At 46.2% G+C, this 20,611-nt stretch overlaps 1 pseudogene; it reads left to right on the top strand.

The window, feature by feature from the left end:
* Nucleotides 1-893: 893 nt before the first annotated feature.
* On the top strand, nt 894-18,792 carry LOC141104972 (uncharacterized; annotated as a pseudogene).
* Nucleotides 18,793-20,611: the final 1,819 nt, after the last annotated feature.

Here is a 20,611-nt window from a genome sequence, read left to right as displayed (position 1 = left end):
AGCAAAATGGCGATGGAGAGCACTTACTCCGAAGAAGCCAGGAAGGGTCAATATCAGGCAGGCAATAGATACACTATATTACCAAAAGTTTTGGGACGCCTGCCTTTACACGTACATGAATTTTAATGGCATCCCAGTCTTAGTCCTTAGGGTTCAATATTGAGTCAGCCCACCTTTTGCAGCTATAGCAGCTTCAACTCTTCTGGGAAGGCTGTCCGCAAGGTTTAGGAGTGTGTCTATGGGAATGTTTGACCATTCTTCCAGAAGCCCATTTGTCAGGAAAGATGTGAGATGAAAGAAGATGATTCCCCATCCCATCTGTACTGGGTATGGGGCCCTTCCTGGCAGCTTTGTTGCAGTTAAGGTGGACCTCTGCCTTTCTGAGGACAGTGAGAGGGGGAGGCCCATGTCACCCATTCCACTGTTGGATGGAGGCATTGCAGGGCTTACAAAGCTTTTCATCAAAGGTAGATAAGGTTTTCAAAGCCAAACAATGGGAAATGACAGATAATTTAACAAAATCCATAATCAGTTTTGCTTCAAAACAAAGGGTAATAAAAAAATCCTTCTGATTAATATATTTCTCTCTCCTTGGTAGGAGTGGAGATGACCCCATCTATAAGGATATACAGTACATACACACACACAGAACAAGGACGTGTTCGCACTACGAGATGTTTCTCCGGGCTGCAGTTTCTCTGAGCTCCACAAGGTGGTAATCTCACTTCTACCCAGACAGGAAGTCTCTATGGAAAAGAGGAAGTGATGTCAGGTACAGACAGGAAGTGATGTCAGTCATAGACAGGAATTTCCAGGTGAGAGGTGAGTCGGGAGGAAGTAGAGGGGAAGACATTGCTGGAAGTGGCAGCAGAGGAGGTAATAAGATCTTATTTTCTATTTACACCCAGTAATCCCCCGTCATGTCCGTCCTCTTCCTCCATAGTCACTGTGATGTCTTTTATCTCCAGCAGATGATGATACACACATATATAGTGTAGAAACCTAGATTAACCCCTTCAGAGGCAGACCATTTCACCTATTACGAGGTCGGAAAAGTCTGTTATTTTTTAGATGTGTCACCTTCTCACCTTAGCAGTCTTTTGTAACGAGGGATGAGATTTATATTTGGGCTGTATGATTGATGCTTAATGGTGCTCACCCATAAAGCTTTGTGCACCCTTTGACCCTGCTGAGCAATCTCATCCATCTACAGAGAAACCCGCAGAGATCACATGACCACATTAATGAGGATGGAGGAGGACCGGAGTCACATGACTGAGAAGATACTAAACCTCACCCTGGAGATCATCTACCTGCTGACCGGAGAGGTGAGGAGGATTCTGGGAGGTCACATGACACCACTCTTATCTCTATTAAAAAAACACAGACCTGACCGGAGAGGTGAGGAGGATTCTGGGAGGTCACATGACATCACTCTTATCTCTATTAATAAAACACAGACCTGACCAGAGAGGTGAGGAGGATTCTGGGAGGTCACATGACATCACTCTTATCTCTATTAATAAAACACAGACCTGACCAGAGAGGTGAGGAGGATTCTGGGAGGTCACATGACATCACTCTTATCTCTATTAATAAAACACAGACCTGACCGGAGAGGTGAGGAGGATTCTGGGAGGTCACATGACATCACTCTTATCTCTATTAATAAAACACAGACCTGACCGGAGAGGTGAGGAGGATTCTGGGAGGTCACATGACATCAATCTTATCTCTATTAATAAAACACAGACCTGACCGGAGAGGTGAGGAGGATTCTGGGAGGTCACATGACATCACTCTTATCTCTATTAATAAAACACAGACCTGACCGGAGAGGTGAGGAGGATTCTGGGAGGTCACATGACATCAATCTTATCTCTATTAATAAAACACAGACCTGACCGGAGAGGTGAGGAGGATTCTGGGAGGTCACATGACATCAATCTTATCTCTATTAATAAAACACAGACCTGACCGGAGAGGTGAGGAGGATTCTGGGAGGTCACATGACATCAATCTTATCTCTATTAATAAAACACAGACCTGACCGGAGAGGTGAGGAGGATTCTGGGAGGTCACATGACGTCACTCTTATCTCTATTAATAAAACACAGACCTGACCGGAGAGGTGAAGAGGATTCTGGGAGGTCACATGACATCACTCTTATCTCTATTATTAAAACACAGACCTGACCGGAGAGGTGAGGAGGATTCTGGGAATATGATACAATCTTGCTATTGGTGTTTCCATACAGAGTTATGCTCACACAAAATCTGGAGACCATATGATCATCAGAGTACCTGCATCTCACTCCCTAAAACCTGAGAGACACAACATGGAGAAGATTCTAGAAGTCACCAAGAAGATGATGGAGCTGCTGACAGGAGAGGTGAGGAGGATTCTGGGAATTCTGGGACATTATCCAGTAACAGACAAGGGATGTGTCTGGATGGTGACTGTATCATTGTGTGTGTCAGGTTCCTATAAGGTGTCAGGATGTCACTGTCTATTTCTCCATGGAGGAGTGGGAGTATTTAGAAGGACACAAGGATCTCTACAAGGATGTCATGATGGACAATCAGCCGCCCCTCACATCACCGGGTAAGAGGAGACTTTATTGTAAAGGAGATAGCAGTACGGAGGGTCCACCTAGATCCCCCATCATCTGATAAACACATAGAAACAATGTATTCAGTCAGTGTGTGTGTTTCCTACAGATGGATCCAGTAATGGGAACCCACCAGAGAGATGTCCCCGTCCTCTGTATTCCGGGGATTCCACACAGGAAGGTCACACCATCCCTCACCATCATCAGGTAGGTGGAGTTGAGGGTCGGGAACATAAAGTGATTGAACACTCTGACATGTGGAGACGATGTGTGGACTCTACAAGATGATATTTTCTATGTGATCTCACATCATAAATACTTCTATCTTACAGATGTTATTTTCTGCCATTCTGTTGGTTTAGGGTGAAGATCTGATTATCATGAAAGTTGAGGATGAAGAAGAAGAGACGTATGTGAGGGATGATCAGCAATATACGGAGGAGGCTGGAATGACGAGGACATCCATAGAGGAGGACACTCCTACAGAGATCAGCACAGGTGACCCATAATATATTCTTCTCTTATCTCTGTTCTTGTACTGCTCACTGATTGGTCCAGAGTAGAGCAGGAGCTGAGTGATAACATACAACTCTATTTTACAATCTTGTTGCAGCTGGTTGGGACATCCACAGAGAACATCTGCTCACTCATATCTACCTGATCCAGATGGAATCTTGATGGAAGTGAACTAACCCTCTCATATCTATTGATGATGTTTTTATATTTTTCCAGGACACGCCATGGAGAAACCCTCAAAGGATCGTCTCACTTTATCTCCAGGTTGTAAAATAGAAGATGAGGACATCACAGGAGATTGTGGAGGAGAAAAGACAATGAGCTCCACTATGGATGGTGGACTTCACAGTGTGGATAGACCATGGAATCCCTCTGACTCTGAGCAACCTCATACTGTGAGAGATGGTGCTGGAATTCAGGGGGAGAAGGAATTCTCCTGGTACTATTGTGGGGAAAGTTTTACCTCTGCATCTGATCTTATTATACATCAGAGATCTCACAGAGGGGAGAAGCAGTATTCCTGTTCTGAGTGCGGGAAACGTTTTCCTTATAAATCAAACCTGGCCCGACATTACAGATCTCACACAGGGGAGAAGCCGTATTCCTGCCCTGAGTGCAGGAAAATGTTTTCACAGAGGGCCCATCTATCTACACATCAGAGACAGCACACTGGTGAAAAGCCATATTCCTGTCATGAATGTGGGAAATGTTTTTCAGTTATGACCAATTTTTTGAGACATAATAGATCTCACACAGGGGAGAAGCCGCATTCCTGTCCTGAGTGCGGGAAAAGGTTTTCACAGAAAACTGATCTAGCTAGACATCAGAGATTGCACACGGGTGAAAAGCCATATTCTTGCCATGAGTGTGGCAAATGTTTTTCACATCAGGCCAATTTTTCTAACCATCAAAGATCTCACACAGGTGAGAAGCCATTTTCCTGCCCTGAGTGCGAGAAATGTTATGCACAGAAATCAAACCTTGTTAAACATCGAAGATCTCATGTAGGAGAGAAACCGTATTCCTGTTCTATGTGCGGAAAATGTTTTCCCTACCAATCAGACCTGGCCAGACATTACAGATCTCACACAGGGGAGAAGCCGTATTCCTGCCCTGAGTGCGGGAGAATGTTTTCACAGAGGGCCCATCTATCTATACATCAGAGATTGCACAGTGGGGAAAAGCCATATTCTTGCCATCACTGTGGGAAATGTTTTTCGGATAAGGCAAATTTTTTGAGACATCAGAGATCTCATATGATGGAGAAGACATATTCCTGCCATAAGTGCGGGAAATGTTTTCTCTATAAATCAAACCTTGTTAAACATCAAAGATCTCACACAGGGAAGAAGCCGTATCCCTGCCCTGAGTGCGGGAAATGTTTCTCACAGAAGTCTTGCCTTACCAAACATCAGAGAACCCACACAACCCTCGATTAGTATTAGTGTCCCGAGTGCGGGAAATGTCTTGTATATGGATAATATTTTGCCATACATCAGAGATCTCACACTGGGAAGAAGCACACCTTGATATACACCTCAAAAAACACGTGGCTGAGCGCTCCTCTGATCTTTATCATGGAAGAAACATTTTATAGGGAAATCAGAGATCACTAAAGACTTCAAAGTTCTGTGCGGCTTCCGCTGCTAGGAGAGAGAAGGAGGGGGTGTCACTGCTGGTTGGGTCCCTCTAGGAGAGAGAAGGAGGGGGTGTCACTGCTGGTTGGGTCCCTCTGGGAGAGAGAAGGAGGAGGTGTCACTGCTGGTTGGGTCCCTCTAGGAGAGAGAAGGAGGGGTGTCACTGTTGGTTGGGTCCCTCTAGGAGAGAGAAGGAGGGGGTGTCACAAGCTGGTTGGATCCCTCTAGGAGAGAGAAGGAGGGGGTGTCACTGCTGGTTGGGTCCCTCTAGGAGAGAGAAGGAGGGGGTGTCACGGCTGGTTGGGTCCCTCTAGGAGAGAGAAGGAGGGGGTGTCACTGCTGGTTGGGTCCCTCTAGCAGAGATAAGGAGGGGGTGTCACTGCTGGTTGGGTCCCTCTAGGAGAGAGAAGGAGGGGGTGTCACTGCTGGTTGGGTCCCTCTAGCAGAGATAAGGAGGGGGTGTCACTGCTGGTTGGGTCCCTCTAGGAGAGAGGAGGAGGAGGTGTCACTGCTGGTTGGGTCCCTCTAGGAGAGAGAAGGAGGGGGTGTCACTGCTGGTTGGGTCCCTCTAGGAGAGAGAAGGAGGGGGTGTCACTGCTGGTTGGGTTCCTCTAGGAGAGAGAAGGAGGGGGTGTCACTGCCGGTTGGGTCCCTCTAGGAGAGAGAAGGAGGAGGTGTCACTGCTGGTTGGGTCTCTCTAGCAGTGTAGTCTAATCTCCCCTGATCTTCAGCAGAAGCTTTGAAGGAAAATATCGTGGTGGAAGAAGATCTAGATATTGCTTGTGGATGAAGAGAAGGGGAGATCAGACTACGTGGCAGGACTGACCATTCTGGTGCAGTGGTTATCCACTTGCAGAAGAATCTTCATTTGCTTGGAGAGAGCCGCCTGCTGGGAGAAAGTGGGAAATATGACATTAACTGATGTAAAATGTTATATTTATGTGATAAAAACGCAAATATATTTACACATTTTTTTATATGAAACAAATGAAGATTCATTTTTTTACATTTATGATATTCTTTGTAAGTGGAATGATAAAAGTTGACCTTCAGATTTATATGATGAAATGTTCTTTCTTTTCCTTTATTCCTTTTTCCCTCTAAACAAGAGGATCAGCATGAATACCAAGAGCCCAGTCTTGTGAGGAGTCAAGCTGTGTTTCTGCAACACCAACTAAGTTCTCAGATTTTGTATGATGAAATGTTCTTTTCTTTTATTCCTTTTTCTAACACTACAAGTAAGGTCCATCCTGTAGGTTTTCGTTTTAATCTTAATCTTGTGTCTTAGTAATTTGGTTTTCCTGGCTGGTAGTTGTTGGAACAGCCGACTCTCCCCCTTCTCATAAATCTCAGGACGTCTGTAGTAGACTCCAATGATAAGTCCATCAGTTCATAGACCCATCTATCTTTGCTCCCGTAGTTCCTCCTCCACACCATCACCACCTCCAACCGCATCACCATCACCACCTCCAACCACAAGATCATCTTTCTTCCTCACTTTCACATCACATCTAATGCAGAGAAACCCCCCTCTATCTTTTTTATGTTCCGTGTCCCTCTAAACAAGAGGATCAGCATGAAAACAAACAGCCCAGTCTTGTGAGGAGTCGATCTGTGTTTCTGGAACACCAACCACATATCCAACCACAAGATCATCTTTCTTCCTCACTTTCACATCACATCTAATATAGAGAACCCCCCCCCCTCCATCTTTTCTATGTCCCATGTCCCTCTAAACAAGAGGATCAGCATGAATACAAACAGCCCAGTCTTGTGAGGAGTCAAGCCATGTTTCTGGAACACCAACCACAAGGTCATCTTTCTTCTTCACTTTCAAATCACATCTAACATAGAGAACCCCCCCACCTCCATTTTTTAATGTCCCGCGTCCCTCTAAACAAGAGTATCAGCATGAATACAAACAGCCCAGTCTTGTGAGGAGTCAAGCCGTGTTTCTGGAACTCCAACCACAAGATCGTCTTTCTTCCTCACTCTCACATCACATCTAACATAGAGAAGCCCCCCCTCCATCTTTTCTGTGTCCCGTGTCACTCTAAACAAGAGGATCAGCATGAATACAAACAGCCCAGTCTTGTGAGGAGTCAAGCTGTGTTTCTGGAACACCAACCACAAAATCATCTGTCAAGGCTCTTCAAAAATAAGCTCAGCCCAGGGTGATGATGTGAGCTTGGCTTGATTTATTCTTGGCAGAGTGGAATGGCATTCAGAATTCAGAATTTAATCACAAAGGAAGAATATTAAATGAGGGAGACCGTGGGTGAATATTTTCTCCAGGTTTTTTTTATTTAGACTGATGGACATGTGATGAAAACTTGGATTGGTGGAGGAGAAATGAGAACAGGGCTTACTTCGAGATGATAAAAAACAACTGTTATAGGGCTCATTTACACTTGCTTTGACTTTAAACACGCATTAACGTGCCTTCCACTTCAACATGCATCACCGCTTTGCTGATGCTTTTTTTGAAGGTTTAATGAAACTTGGGAAACGCCCTGTGTGTGTTGATTTTCAATTTGTTTTAAAGGGGCCCAGTAGACCTCAAGCTCAGTAGTACCCCCACTCACTGTTACTCTCGTTCAGCAGATCCCCAGATTATTAGTACCCTCGTTCAGCAGATCACAGAAGTATCCCCAGCCCTGCTGTTACCGCACTCAGTCGTAACCCCCAGCTCTGCTGATCCCTCACTCATTAGTAACTTCCAACTCTGCTGATCCTCCTGCTCAGTAGTACCCCCCAGCTCTGCTAATGCTGTTTCCACCATGGGTCACTCCAGTTATATGGCATGGTGCAGATGACCACAGATGCATGCATAATTGCAAGCTCTGAGAACAAGACAAGTATTACAAGCTGTGTGTGTTATTTAGAGAAATGGTCCACCCATCCCCCTTTGGAGCAAAATGACCTAATATTCCCGAAAGTGGGCTGGCTTGTCCATAAAGTCAGTTTATAATCAGATTCCTATCTCATGAGTCAGCTAAAAGTAACTAGACTTTGCCCTTCATGGCCTCTTAGACAAGGCTTGGAGGCATTCTTAAATATTGTGAGACAATTGGACAACTTTAAATAAGGAAATATGTAATATGCTATTTCTCTATCAATGCCCCACTCAGTAGTACCCCTAGCTTTGCTGATCCCCCACTCAGTAGTACCCCTAGCTTTGCTGATCCCCCACTCAGTAGTACCCCTAGCTTTGCTGATCCCCCACTCAGTAGCACCCCTAGCTTTGCTGATCCCCCACTTAATAGTACCCCTAGCTTTTCTGATCCTCCACTCAGTAGTACCCCTAGCTTTGCTGATCCCCCACTCAGTAGTAACCCCCAGCTCTGCTGATCCTCTGATTTGCTGATCCTCCTCTCTCTGGGGTCCCCGCTCACCTCCCGCTTTTTTGCTCCCACATTGCTCACCACATGTGACATCTGCTTGTTTCTCCTTCTACCATGTACCTGGTAGCAAAGCCTGAAATGATGAGGGAGGGTTGTCTCCCTTACTCCTCTGACTTGGAGCCCCTAGTAGTGTGAACAGAAGGCGTAGGATTGCAGAGTGGCACGAGTGCCTGTAAGTCTTGCGAGTAGCAGAGCGGGTATCCACGCCAGGCAGGGGGGTTGTCAGTTGTCTCCAGAGAAGCAAGCAGACTGGTAGACAGCTGGTGGATGGCAGACTGAAGCAGGCTGGCACTGGTGACAGCGGGCAGATGAGGCAGGCACTGGTAGCTGACTGTTGGACAGCAGGATAAGTCAGGTAAGCCTATTCATATACTGTCAGGACGGATCGGGTACATAGGAGCAGGCAGGAGCGTTCTCTGGGTACAAGCTGGGTCAGGAGCCAATTAGTGGAAAAAAAGCCAAGGGAGCAGACAGAAGCGGAGGTCAAGGACAAGCTGGGGTCGATGCAGGTGGAGTTCAGAGAGTGGTCAGGCAAGCCGGGTCAGCAACAGTGATCAAGATACAGAATCACAGGATACACAGGAGGCTGAAAGACAAAGCAGCACTGAACCAGACCACTGACACAGTTTATATATCCCATTTGGTGCCAACATCTGCAAGTTGTGCACATGAGCACGCTGATGTACACTTGTATGTGCACGTGTGCACGCTCCTCTGCAAGTGCCGATATACATTCTCGTATGTGCATACGTTTTACCCAAATGTCTACCTGTATGGGAGGGAACATGTATTAGTCTGTATAGAGGCACGCCTAAAGGAACCATGTTGTCTACTGGCATGTCCTTCCTGACACCTTCTCTGGGCCCCCAACTCTGCTGATCCCCTTCTGCTCAGTCCTCTCTCTCCCGTCCCCGCTCACCTTCCCCTATACGATTCCCATGTTGCCTTCTACTAGTTGCTCTGCTCCAGTCCGGACCCGGCTCACCTTCCTGCTGCTCCACGCTGCACACCAGATGAACCATGTACACACATGAACCAAAAGTAACTGCTGATGAGGTCTTTCTGGTTCGCTTGTTGGTTTCCCAGTGCATCCTGGAATATCTCATACCTTTAAAACAACAGAAACATAAAGCTGAATAAAAGCCTCTCAAAAGCTGCAGGTGCTGTAAGTGAGCATTGTCATAGACTTCTATGGAGGCTTTGGAGACGTTTTGATGCACCAAGAAAGCGACATGGGGTATCATTTTTGAAGCGCAGCAAATGCAATGGATGAACAGGACTGTGAGGTCACCATTTTATTTTGTGACAGGGGCTTTGGTTGTCATTCAGAGTGCTTTAAAAAAAAGCATGTGTAAGCAAGCACCTACAGTCATCACAGTCTGAAATTCCTTTGGTGTTCACTGGAGAGATTTACCTAAATTTAGCTGGCTGCACACACAGGCAGATACGAATCTGGTGCACCCAATGCTTTGGAGTAGCCACGTTATTCTTCAAGCTATCTAGTGAGCTGGAATCCTGGCATGCTCACTTTTACTGCTGCCCCCCCACAACCGTCAGATACAGGACTTGCCTCTAGTGAGGATCCGAACTGCGCTGGGTTTGCTGGGTTTGGTTCAAGCAGGGTTTGGTGAACTCCACAGAAGTTCAGATGCTGAACTCGAACCCCATTGAAATCAATAGGAGTCAAATCTGTCTGCACCTTCTGGTGTCCATACCGACCGGCAGGAAGCCATCCTGTATGAATCTGGAAATGCGGAGCTGATAACAAGGAGTCCTCCTGACTTACAATCATTTTCATAAACTCAACTGAACAAGTTGATACATTTTTTTGTTCCGTTCCTCTAAAAATTGATGTGAACACACTGCAGCAATTCTCCAACCACAAGATCATCCGTCAAGGCATTTCGGGAATGAGCTCAGCCCGCGGCTCGATTTATTTTTGGCACCACCAGATACAGGACTCTGATAGCTTGCCTCTTGTAATGAGCCGAACTGCCCTGGATTTGGTTCAAGTAGGGCGTAAGGGTTTTCTCGGATATTAAATCATCAATTGTATAGATTCTGAATACAATATGCCGTCTGGACTTCAGATCAACTCAATACCACGGAGGTCACATGGATATTAACTCAGGACTGAAGACGTATGAGAGTTTGGAAAGTTGTATACAGAGCCATGAGTTGCAAGCACCCATCCAATCCCCAGACGTTGGGTTATTTTTGTGCTCAAATAGAACCTCAATCCAGAGCAACCCATCTTAACCACGTCTCCTCCAGACAGTTTTACCCCCCCTTCATGATCCCCCAAGAGGCAATTGGATTTTCCCTGAATCAACTTTACCTATAAATGTCAGTACCCAGTTAAATTATGTACATTTAGGAAAGAATCCAGGCCTTTCTTAAAGCAATCCACTGAGCTGGACAGAACCACCTCTGGAGGGAGACTATTCCACATTTTCACAGCTCTTAATGTGAAGAAACCTTTCCATATTTGGAGATGAAATCTTTTTCTTCCTCTAGACGTAACGAGTGCCCCCTTGTCCTCTGCGATGACCTTAAAATGAATAACTCAACGCCAAGTTCACTATATGGACCCCTTATATATTTGTACATGGAGATCATATCCCCCCTTAATCTCCTCATCTCAAGAGAGAATAAATTCAGTTCCTCTAATCTTTCACCATAGCAGAGCTCCTCCATGCCTCTTATCAGTTTGGTTGCCCTTCTCTGCACTTTCTCCAGTTCCCCGATATCCTTTTTGAGAACTGGTGACCAAAACTGAACTGCATGTTCCAGATGAGGTCCAAAACTGAACTGCATGTTCCAGATGAGGTCCAAAACTGAACTGCATGTTCCAGATGAGGTCCAAAACTGAACTGCATGTTCCAGATGAGGTCAAAAACTGAACTGCATATTCCAGATGAGGTCTTACTAATGATTTGTACAGATGATGCCTCATTCTCTGGAGTCCATACCTCTCCTAATACAAGAAAGTACTTTGCTTGCTTTGGAAACCTCAGCATTGCTTGGCATTGCAAGCTATTAATATAATTCTACCCTCCTTGGTGGGAGTGGAGATGACCCCATCTATAAGGCATACCTCACAACTTTTTAAGATGGAAATGAAGGACAGCTGTGACGCCCACTAAAATGACAATTATACAAAAAAAAAACAAAAACGATTAGGTAGACCCACAAGGGTTTTTTTTTTACCACTACTATTCCTTTCCTTTATACTGACTTTTGACGTTTACTAACACATCAATTTAGAAATTAGATGAAAGGATGAAAGGTTTAGCATTGGAAAACACTTTTTGAAAGCTAAATAGTACATTTTATATACAACTATATAGATCAGACCAAAATGAGGGACAAGTGAGCAGGAAAGAGGGACAGAGGGACTTTTTTTCCAAATCAGGGACAGTCCCTCAAAATCAGGGACAGTTGGGAGCTATGATAAGGATATACAGTACATACACACACAACACAAGGCCGTGTTCACACTACGAAACGTTTCTTTGCAGTTCCTCTGAGCTCCACAAGGTGGTGATCTCACTTTTTCCCAGACAGAAAGTCTCAGTTGAAGACAGGAAGTGATGTCAGGTACAGACAGGAAGTGATATCAGGTATAAATAAGAAGTTCCGGGTGAGAGAGGTGAGTCCGGAGAAAGTAGAGAAGAGACATTGCTGGAAGTGACAACAGAGGAGGTAATAAGATCTTATTTTCTATTTACACCCAGTAACCCCCCGTCATGTCCGTCCTCTTCTTCCATAGTCACTGTGACGTCTTTTATCTCCAGCAGATGATGATACACACATAAAAGTCCATTAGTGGAAAAGTGACACATCTGAAGAAAATATACCAGCCATTCTGTTCTATAGAGAAGTGGGAGTACATAGAAGGACACAAGGATCTCTACAAGGACGTCATGATGGACAATCAGCCGCCCCTCACATCACCGGGTAAGAGGAGACTTTATTGTAAAGGAGAGAGCAGTACGGAGGGTCCACCTAGATCCCCCATCATCTGATAAACACATAGAAACAATGTATTCAGTCAGTGTGTGTGTTTCCTACAGATGGATCCAGTAATGGGAACCCACTAGAGAGATGTCCCCGTCCTCTGTATTCCCGGGATTCCACACAGGAAGGTCACACCATCCCTCACCATCATCAGGTAGATGAGGAACAATCACTGATAGTTATTATTTATACACAAGCATGTTTGTTACAATGAATGTTTTATTATATATTTAGAGTGGAAACCTCGGGGATTATAATATTGTTGTGGTTAAAGAAGAGTATGACGAGGAGGATGAGGAGTATGGTGTGATGAAGGAGCTTTCTGAAGGACACAAGGATCTCTACGAGAACATTATGATGGGACCAGCTAAAAACAGAAATCCACCAGAGAGATGTCCCCGTCCTCTGTATTCCCGGGATTCCACACAGGAAGGTCACACCATCCCCCACCATCATCAGGTAGGTGGAGTTGAGGGTCGGGAACATAAAGTGATTGAACACTCTGACATGTGGAGACGATGTGTGGACTCTACAAGATGATATTTTCTATGTGATCTCACATCATAAATACTTCTATGTTACAGATGTTATCTCTGAATATCATAAAAGTTGAAGGTGAAGTAGAAGAGACGTATGTGAGGGATGATCAGCAATATACAGAGGAGGCTGGAATGACGAGGACATCCATAGAGGAGGACACTCCTACAGAGATCAGCACAGGTGACCCATAATATATTCTTCTCTTATCTCTGCTCTGTTACTGCTCACTGATTGGTCCAGAGTAATAATGAGCGGAACCCACCTGGGAGGTCAGTGTGAGTCAAATGATAAAAATGGGTTCTGCCCATTTTCTAGGCAATTTGTCAACAAATGGCATGAGGGACTGGGCGCTGCCCTGGGAAATACGTATGAAAGCAATAAAATGCTAATTCTGTTTGGCTGGATCAGTGATTCTAATAATGTTTAAAGTGAAATATAAAAAAGCAAAACCGAAACCGGTGTGGGGGTTCTCTCACAATTCATACCAGGCCCTTCAAGTCTGGTATGAATTTTAAGGTGGAACCCATGTATAGATCAAGAAAAAAGCATGGAGTCCCCAACCAAAAAAAAAAAATCCAGTCATATAGCCAGGCTGGCCAGGAAAAGAGAGGACAAGTGTGGTCCTCCCTCCCTAATAAAGAACTTTGTCCCAACATTAAGGAGGACAAGTGCCTACTTTCCTCAACCCTGGCCTGCTGGTTGTGTGTGTCTGTGGGAGGGATGGAGAGGGGGAGCTTATTGGAATCTGGAAGTCCCTTGTAACATAAAGGGACCCCCAGATACCAGCCCCCATATGGGCATGTGTGAAGAATACCATCCACCACCAATCACATCACCCAGCAATGTAGATCTAGGTAATTAACAATGTCTTCCAACCCTTCAAAAGATAAAAAAAAAAAAAAAACACCAACACGATCTCACCCCAACCACTGCTCATCTGCTTCTGAAAGCTCAGGCGGATGGCAGCTGATATAAATAAGGGGTCTCCTAGGTGACATCATTGACCATATTGGGTCAATGACATCATTGGCATTCCAGTGGCGTCAATTACCAAATATGGTTATGTCTAAATATAGTCAATGATGTCACCCATCGTTTACTCAATCATTTACATGGTGAGACCAATATCTGGGTGTCCCCTTATTGTTAACGTAGGATTCCATATTCTGATAAGCCCCCAGCTTACAGACCCCCACAACATCCAGGCCAGGGTTGTGGGGAAGAGGTCCTTGTCTTCATCAACGTGGCGACATGCTCCTCTGCCAGGGGTTCCCCTCTGACAAGGTGACCTTCCCCCAATATTGAGGGCATGTGGCCTGATATGGTTCAAGGGAACACATTCATGCCTTCCACCTTTTCTTGTGCCAGGTTGCATGCACAGGTAAGGTTCTGGTATGAGGGGACCCCATGATTTTTTTTCTAATTTTTGCATAAAAATTCATACCGAACCTGAAGTGCCTGATGTGAATTATAGGGGAACCCCCCACATTTTTTTATTTTTTTTAACTATCCCCAACTCCTTTGCTTACACGGCTGGGGATGTAGGTAAAAGGGGGCCAGGTGACATCACTGGTTGTTAAGGACTCGGTGGTGACTGCACCCACCGATGTCTTAAACAACCATTCACAGCAGGTTGGTTGAATGAATGAATGACTTGTATAGCGCTGCAAATGCGAACTGATTCGCCTCAAGGCGCTTGGTCCGTCCTGTGGGTCCAGCTTGTTAGAAAAGGTAGGTCCTAAATTTTTTCCTGAAGGCCTGATTGTTTTCTTCCATACGGATGTCGGTCGGTAGAGTGTTCCATAGCCGTGGTCCTTGGACTGCGAATCTTCGTTCTCCCTTCGATTTGTAGTGGGATTTGGGAGCGTGGAGGAGGTTTTGGTTGGCTGATCGAAGACTGCGATTGGGTGTGTAGCGTTTTATTACCTATGGGTATTGAGGAGCGTTTCCTTGTGTGCATTTGTGGGTGAGGCAGAGGGTCTTGAATGTCATCCGATCCTTTTCGGTTAGCCAATGCAGGCTCCTCAGGGATGGGGAAATGGATTTTTTTTTCTGCTATCAGTCTTGGGTTGAAGAGGTTGGTCCCTCTTCTTCAAGTAGACTTATACCTGAAGGTTACCATAAAAATCTATTACCCTGTTTCCCCGAAAATAAGACCTAGCGTGATTGTCGGTGATGGCTGCAATATAAGCCCTGCCCCCCAAATAAGCCCTACCCTGTTTCCCCGAAAATAAGCCCTAGTTAAAGTCCTTGTAGGTCTTATTTTCAGGGTAGGTCTTATTTTTGGGGAAACAGGGTACCAGTCTTGTCGGTATTCCAAGTAAGGAGTAATCTAAAGACCAAAACACTTATCTTTCAGGAGGAAATCCTGCTGTAAGCTCCCTCCAGTGCTGCATATCACCAGAAGCCTAGGTCTGTGGTCACTTGGTCTATGCAAGTCTCAAAACTTTTGGTCATTTTTGGTATTTTTTTTCAGGACACGCCATGGAGAAACCCTCAAAGGATCGTCTCACTTCATCTCCAGGTTGTAAAATGGAAGATGAGGACATCACAGGAGATTGTGGAGGAGAAAAGACAATGATCTCCACTATGGATGGTGGACTTCACAGACCTACTGCAAATCAGGGTTCTCACACTGGTGCGAAGCCGTATTCCTGCCCTACGTGTGGGAAATGTTTTTCCCAGAAGTACCATCTTTCCACACATCTCAGAATACACACGGGTGAGAAGCCGTATTCCTGCCCCACGTGCGGGAAATGTTTTTCCCAAAAGTACCACCTTTACACACATCAGAAGTCTCACACGGGGGAGAAGCCGTATCCCTGCCCCGAGTGCGGGAAATGTTATACGCATAAATCGGTACTTGTCATACATCAAAGATCTCACAGTGGGGAGAAGCCTTTTTGCTGCTCCGAGTGCGGGAAGGGTTTTTCAAACAAATCGGACCTTGCTAAACATCAAAGATCTCACACGGGGGAGAAGCGGTATCCCTGCCCTGAGTGCGGGAAATGTTTTTCAGAGAAGTGCACTCTTTACAGACATCAGAAATCTCACACCGGTGAGAAGCCTTATGCCTGTCCAGAGTGCGGAAAATGTTATAAACATAAAACAGACCTTGTTAAACATCAAAGATCTCACAAGGGTGAGAAGCCGTATTCCTGCCTTGAGTGCGGGAAATGTTTTGCGGAAAAGGGTAGTCTTTCCCGGCATCAGCGATCTCACACTGGCGAGAAGCCATATGCCTGTCCCGAGTGCGGGAAAAGTTATACGCAAAAAACAGACCTTGTTAAACATCAAAGATCTCACACCGGGGAGAATCAGTATCCCTGCCCTGAGTGCGGGAAATGTTTTTCAGATAAGTCCAGGCTTTCCAGACATCAGACGTCTCACTCAGGGGAGAAGGCATATTCCTGTCCTGAGTGCGGGAAATGTTTTGCATGGAAGTCTTGTCTTACCAGACATCAGAGAACCCACACAACCGTTGAGGTGAATTAGTGTCCTGAGTTTGGGAAATGTCTTCTATATGGACCATATTTTGCCGTACATCAGAGATCTCACACTGGGAAGAAGCACACCTTGATATACACCTCAGAAAACACGTGGCTGAGCGCTCCTCTGATCTTTATCATGGAAGAAACACTTTATAAGGAAATCAAAGTTCATTAAAGACTTCAAAGTTCTGTCTGACCTCCTCTACTAGGAGAGAGAAGGAGGGGGTGTCACTGCTGGTTGGGTCCCTCTAGGAGAGAGAAGGAGGGGGTGTCACTGCTGGTTGGGTCCCTCTAGGAGAGAGAAGGAGGGGGTGTCACTGCTGGTTGGGTCCCTCTAGGAGAGAGAAGGAGGGGGTGTCACTGCTGGTTGGGTTCCTCTAGGAGAGAGAAGGAGGGGGTGTCACTGCTGGTTGGGTCCCTCTAGGAGAAAGAAGCAGGGGGTGTCACTGCTGGTTGGGTCCCTCTAGGAGAGAGAAGGAGGGGGTGTCACCGCTGGTTGGGTCCCTCTAGGAGAGAGAAGGAGGGGGTGTCACTGCTGGTTGGGTCCCTCTAGGAGAGAGAAGGAGGAGGTGTCACTGCCGGTTGGGTCCCTCTAGGGGAGAGAAGGAGGGGGTGTCACTGCTGGTTAGGTCCCTCTAGGAGAGAGAAGGAGGGGGTGTCACTGCTGGTTGGGTCCCTCTAGGAGAGAGAAGGAGGGGGTGTCACTGCCGGTTGGGTCCCTCTAGGAGAGAGAAGGAAGGGGTGTCACTGCTGGTTGGGTCCCTCTAGGAGGGGGTGTCACTGCTGGTTGGGTCCCTCTAGGAGAGAGAAGGAGGGGGTGTCACTGCTGGTTGGGTCCCTCTAGGAGAGAGAAGGAGGGGGTGTCACTGCTGGTTGGGTCCCTCTAGGAGAGAGAAGGAGGGGGTGTCACTGCCGGTTGGGTCCCTCTAGGAGAGAGAAGGAAGGGGTGTCACTGCTGGTTGGGTCCCTCTAGGAGGGGGTGTCACTGCTGGTTGGGTCCCTCTAGGAGAGAGAAGGAGGGGGTGTCACTGCTGGTTGGGTCCCTCTAGGAGGGGGTGTCACTGCTGGTTGGGTCCCTCTAGGAGAGAGAAGGAGGGGGTGTCACTGCTGGTTGGGTCCCTCTAGGAGGGGGTGTCACTGCTGGTTGGGTCCCTCTAGGAGAGAGAAGGAGGGGGTGTCACTGCTGGTTGGGTCCCTCTAGGAGAGAGGAGGAGGGGGTGTCACTGCTGGTTGGGTCCCTCTAGGAGAGAGAGGGAGGGGGTGTCGCTGCTGGTTGGGTCCCTCTAGGAGAGAGAAGGAGGGGGTGTCACTGCTGGTTGGGTCCCTCTAAGAGAGAGAAGGAGGGGGTGTCACTGCTGGTTGGGTCCCTCTAGGAGACAGAAGGAGGGGGTGTCACTGCTGGTTGGGTCCCTCTAAGAGAGAGAAGGAGAGTGTGTCACTGCTGGTTGGGTCCCTCTAGGAGAGAGAAGGAGGGGTGTCACTGCTGGTTGGGTCCCTCTAGGAGAGAGGAGGAGGGGGTGTCACTGCTGGTTGGGTCCCTCTAGGAGAGAGAAGGAGGGGGTGTCACTGCTGGTTGGGTCCCTCTAGGAGAGAGAAGGAGGGGGTGTCACTGCTGGTTGGGTCCCTCTAGGAGAGAGAAGGAGGGGGTGTCACTGCTGGTTGGGTCCCTCTAGGAGAGAGAAGGAGGGGGTGTCACTGCTGGTTGGGTCCCTCTAGGAGAGAGAAGGAGGGGGTGTCACTGCTGGTTGGGTCCCTCTAGGAGAGAGAAGGAGGGGGTGTCACTGCTGGTTGGGTCCCTCTTGGAGAGAGGAGGGGGTGTCACTGCTGGTTGGGTCCCTCTAGGAGAGAGAAGAAGGGGGTGTCACTGCTGGTTGGGTCCCTCTAGGAGAGAGAAGGAGGGGTGTCACTGCTGGTTGGGTCCTTCTAGGAGAGAGGAGGAGGGGGTGTCACTGCTGGTTGGGTCCCTCTAGGAGAGAGAAGGAGGGGGTGTCACTGCTGGTTGGGTCCCTATAGGAGAGAGAAGGAGGGGGTGTCACTGCTGGTTGCGTCCCTCTAGGAGAGAGAAGGAGGGGGTGTCACTGCTGGTTGGGTCCCTCTAGGAGAGAGAAGGAGGGGGTGTCACTGATGTTTGGGTCCCTCTAGGAGAGAGAAGGAGGGGGTGTCACTGCTGGTTGGGTCCCTCTAGGAGAGAGAAGGAGGGGGTGTCACTGCTGGTTGGGTCCCTCTAGGAGAGAGAAGGAGGGGGTGTCACTGCTGGTTGGGTCCCTCCTGTGGTGTAGTGTGATCTCCCCTGATCTTTAGTAGAGGCTTCAAAGGAAAGAATTTTGGTCAGAGAAAAGGTTACTCATTGCAGTAGTTGTGTTATGCGCTGTATTTGCTTGGAGAGTGCCATCTGCTGGTTGAAAATGGTTAATATGATTTGTGTAATGTAATATTTCATAGCTCATAAAAATGCATATATAATAGGAAAATTCCTTTTTTTTGGTATAAAATAAATCATTAATACGTTGTATGTTGACTGATAACAATGTGCCTCTATATTTATTATTATTAAAGATTGTTTTAATTGGTTCTTTTTTTTGGTTCTTTTTTTATGCTACACGTAAGGCAATCTTGTTTTAGTCTTTTACTTTAATTTTTACGGCCATGTACTTGTTGGAACAGCCGACTCTCCCCCTTAAATCTGAAGACATCTGTAGTAGACTCCAATGATAAGTCCAATAGTTCATAGACCCATCAAAGATTCCTCCCATAAATCCTCCTCCGCACCATCACCACCTACAACCACAACATCATCTTTGTTCCTCACTTTCACATCACATCTAACATACAGAAACCCTCCTCTTCTATGTCCTGTGTCCCTCTAAACAAGAGGATCAGAATGAATACAAACAGCCCAGTCTTGTGTGGAGTCAAGTCGTGTTTCTGGAATACCAACCACATTCTCTTCTCACATTCTGCTCGGTAGGTTGCTGGCTGTTGTGTATGGAGTTACGTTAATATTTTGAAACATAGTTTTTGGTGTAATATTCTGTTTATATGTAATTGTGGGATCTCATTATTTATTGCCTTAAAGTATAACTAAAGGCAAAACGTTTTTTTAAGTTTTGGATAGACTGGTGAGGGATTAGAACCTTTCTCAGTTTTTATTGCTGTCTGTGTCCCCGTTAGGGAGATTTACTCTCTCTATGTGTCCTGTTTACCATTATCATTGAAAGTGAAAGTAAATCCCCAATTTTCCCCAGAAAAGTAATAGAGGGGAAACTTTCTAACGGAGACACTAGTTCTGGTGACCCTGTGGTCTCCAAGAAAATCCCTTAATTTGCAGGGATTTCCTCTCACTTCCTGTTTGGCTATGGGACAGGAAGTGAAGGGAAATCTCCGCAATGGGACAAAGATAGAAAAAAAAAATCTGACAAGGGTTATAACCCTCTCTTGCTCTACCCTAAATGAAAAACAAAAATTGCCTACCGTTCTATTTTAACCTTCCCTCATTTTCTCCCTTGGTTGAGTGAGCCAAACATAGGCTTAAAACAAACCATAAAACCAAAACATATATAGAACGAGAGAACAGGGTTTTAAAGGTGCCAACACAAGTTAATATGAAAATATCCAAATTTTATTACAAACATTTAAAATGGTAGACATTTCATATATAAAACCATCATAGAACATCCATGCGGCACACCTCACTCAACATGTTTCGCTGGACTATGGCTTCTTCAGGAGACTTTACAAGTACTGCCTATGTAATCACTAGAAAATGAAACACCGTGCATTAGTCAACAAAGTGTGTTCTATATATAATTTGATTATTAAGGGATGTGGCACCTGTGACTCTCAGACACCCAACAATTCTCTAGTGTTAAACCATAAAACCAGACGCATGGAAAAGTTCTCAGGTGGATAAACGATATGAGTAGAAGACCACGTGGAAAGCTGCTACCCTAACTCGATGTGACCTGAGGAAGAGGTTGATCCCCGAAACATGTAGTCTGTTCTGGTGCCTGCTACCAGCTATCAACATCATTATTTGTCCTTTATCTGTTTCGCACAGCCCTGTGGTTGAGGCAGTTTCCAGCTTTTTCAGGACTCTGAGCGGGTCTAGTGCATCACTTCCTGGCCCCTCTGTCATGGCTGGTTTTCTCCATCCTTCCTGATGTCACCTGATCACTGTGTCAACCATCTAGGAGCCCCTGGGATGCGAGTCATCCACCTGGACCCATGTCTAGGCTCTTATGTTACCATCAGCTACACTATATTACCAAAATTATGGGATACTTGCCTTTACAGGCACATGAACCCAGTCTTAGTCCGTAGGGTTCAATATTGAGTTGTGAATGTATTTTTCAAACATAGGCTTAACCCTTGCTGTAAGTCTCCTAAACTCT

The sequence above is a fragment of the Aquarana catesbeiana genome, linkage group LG08 (assembly GCF_042186555.1).
Source record: "Aquarana catesbeiana isolate 2022-GZ linkage group LG08, ASM4218655v1, whole genome shotgun sequence".
Taxonomy (NCBI): domain Eukaryota; kingdom Metazoa; phylum Chordata; class Amphibia; order Anura; family Ranidae; genus Aquarana; species Aquarana catesbeiana.
The sequence above is the reverse complement of the archived record's forward strand: the minus strand, read 5'-3'. Positions and strand labels throughout refer to the sequence as shown.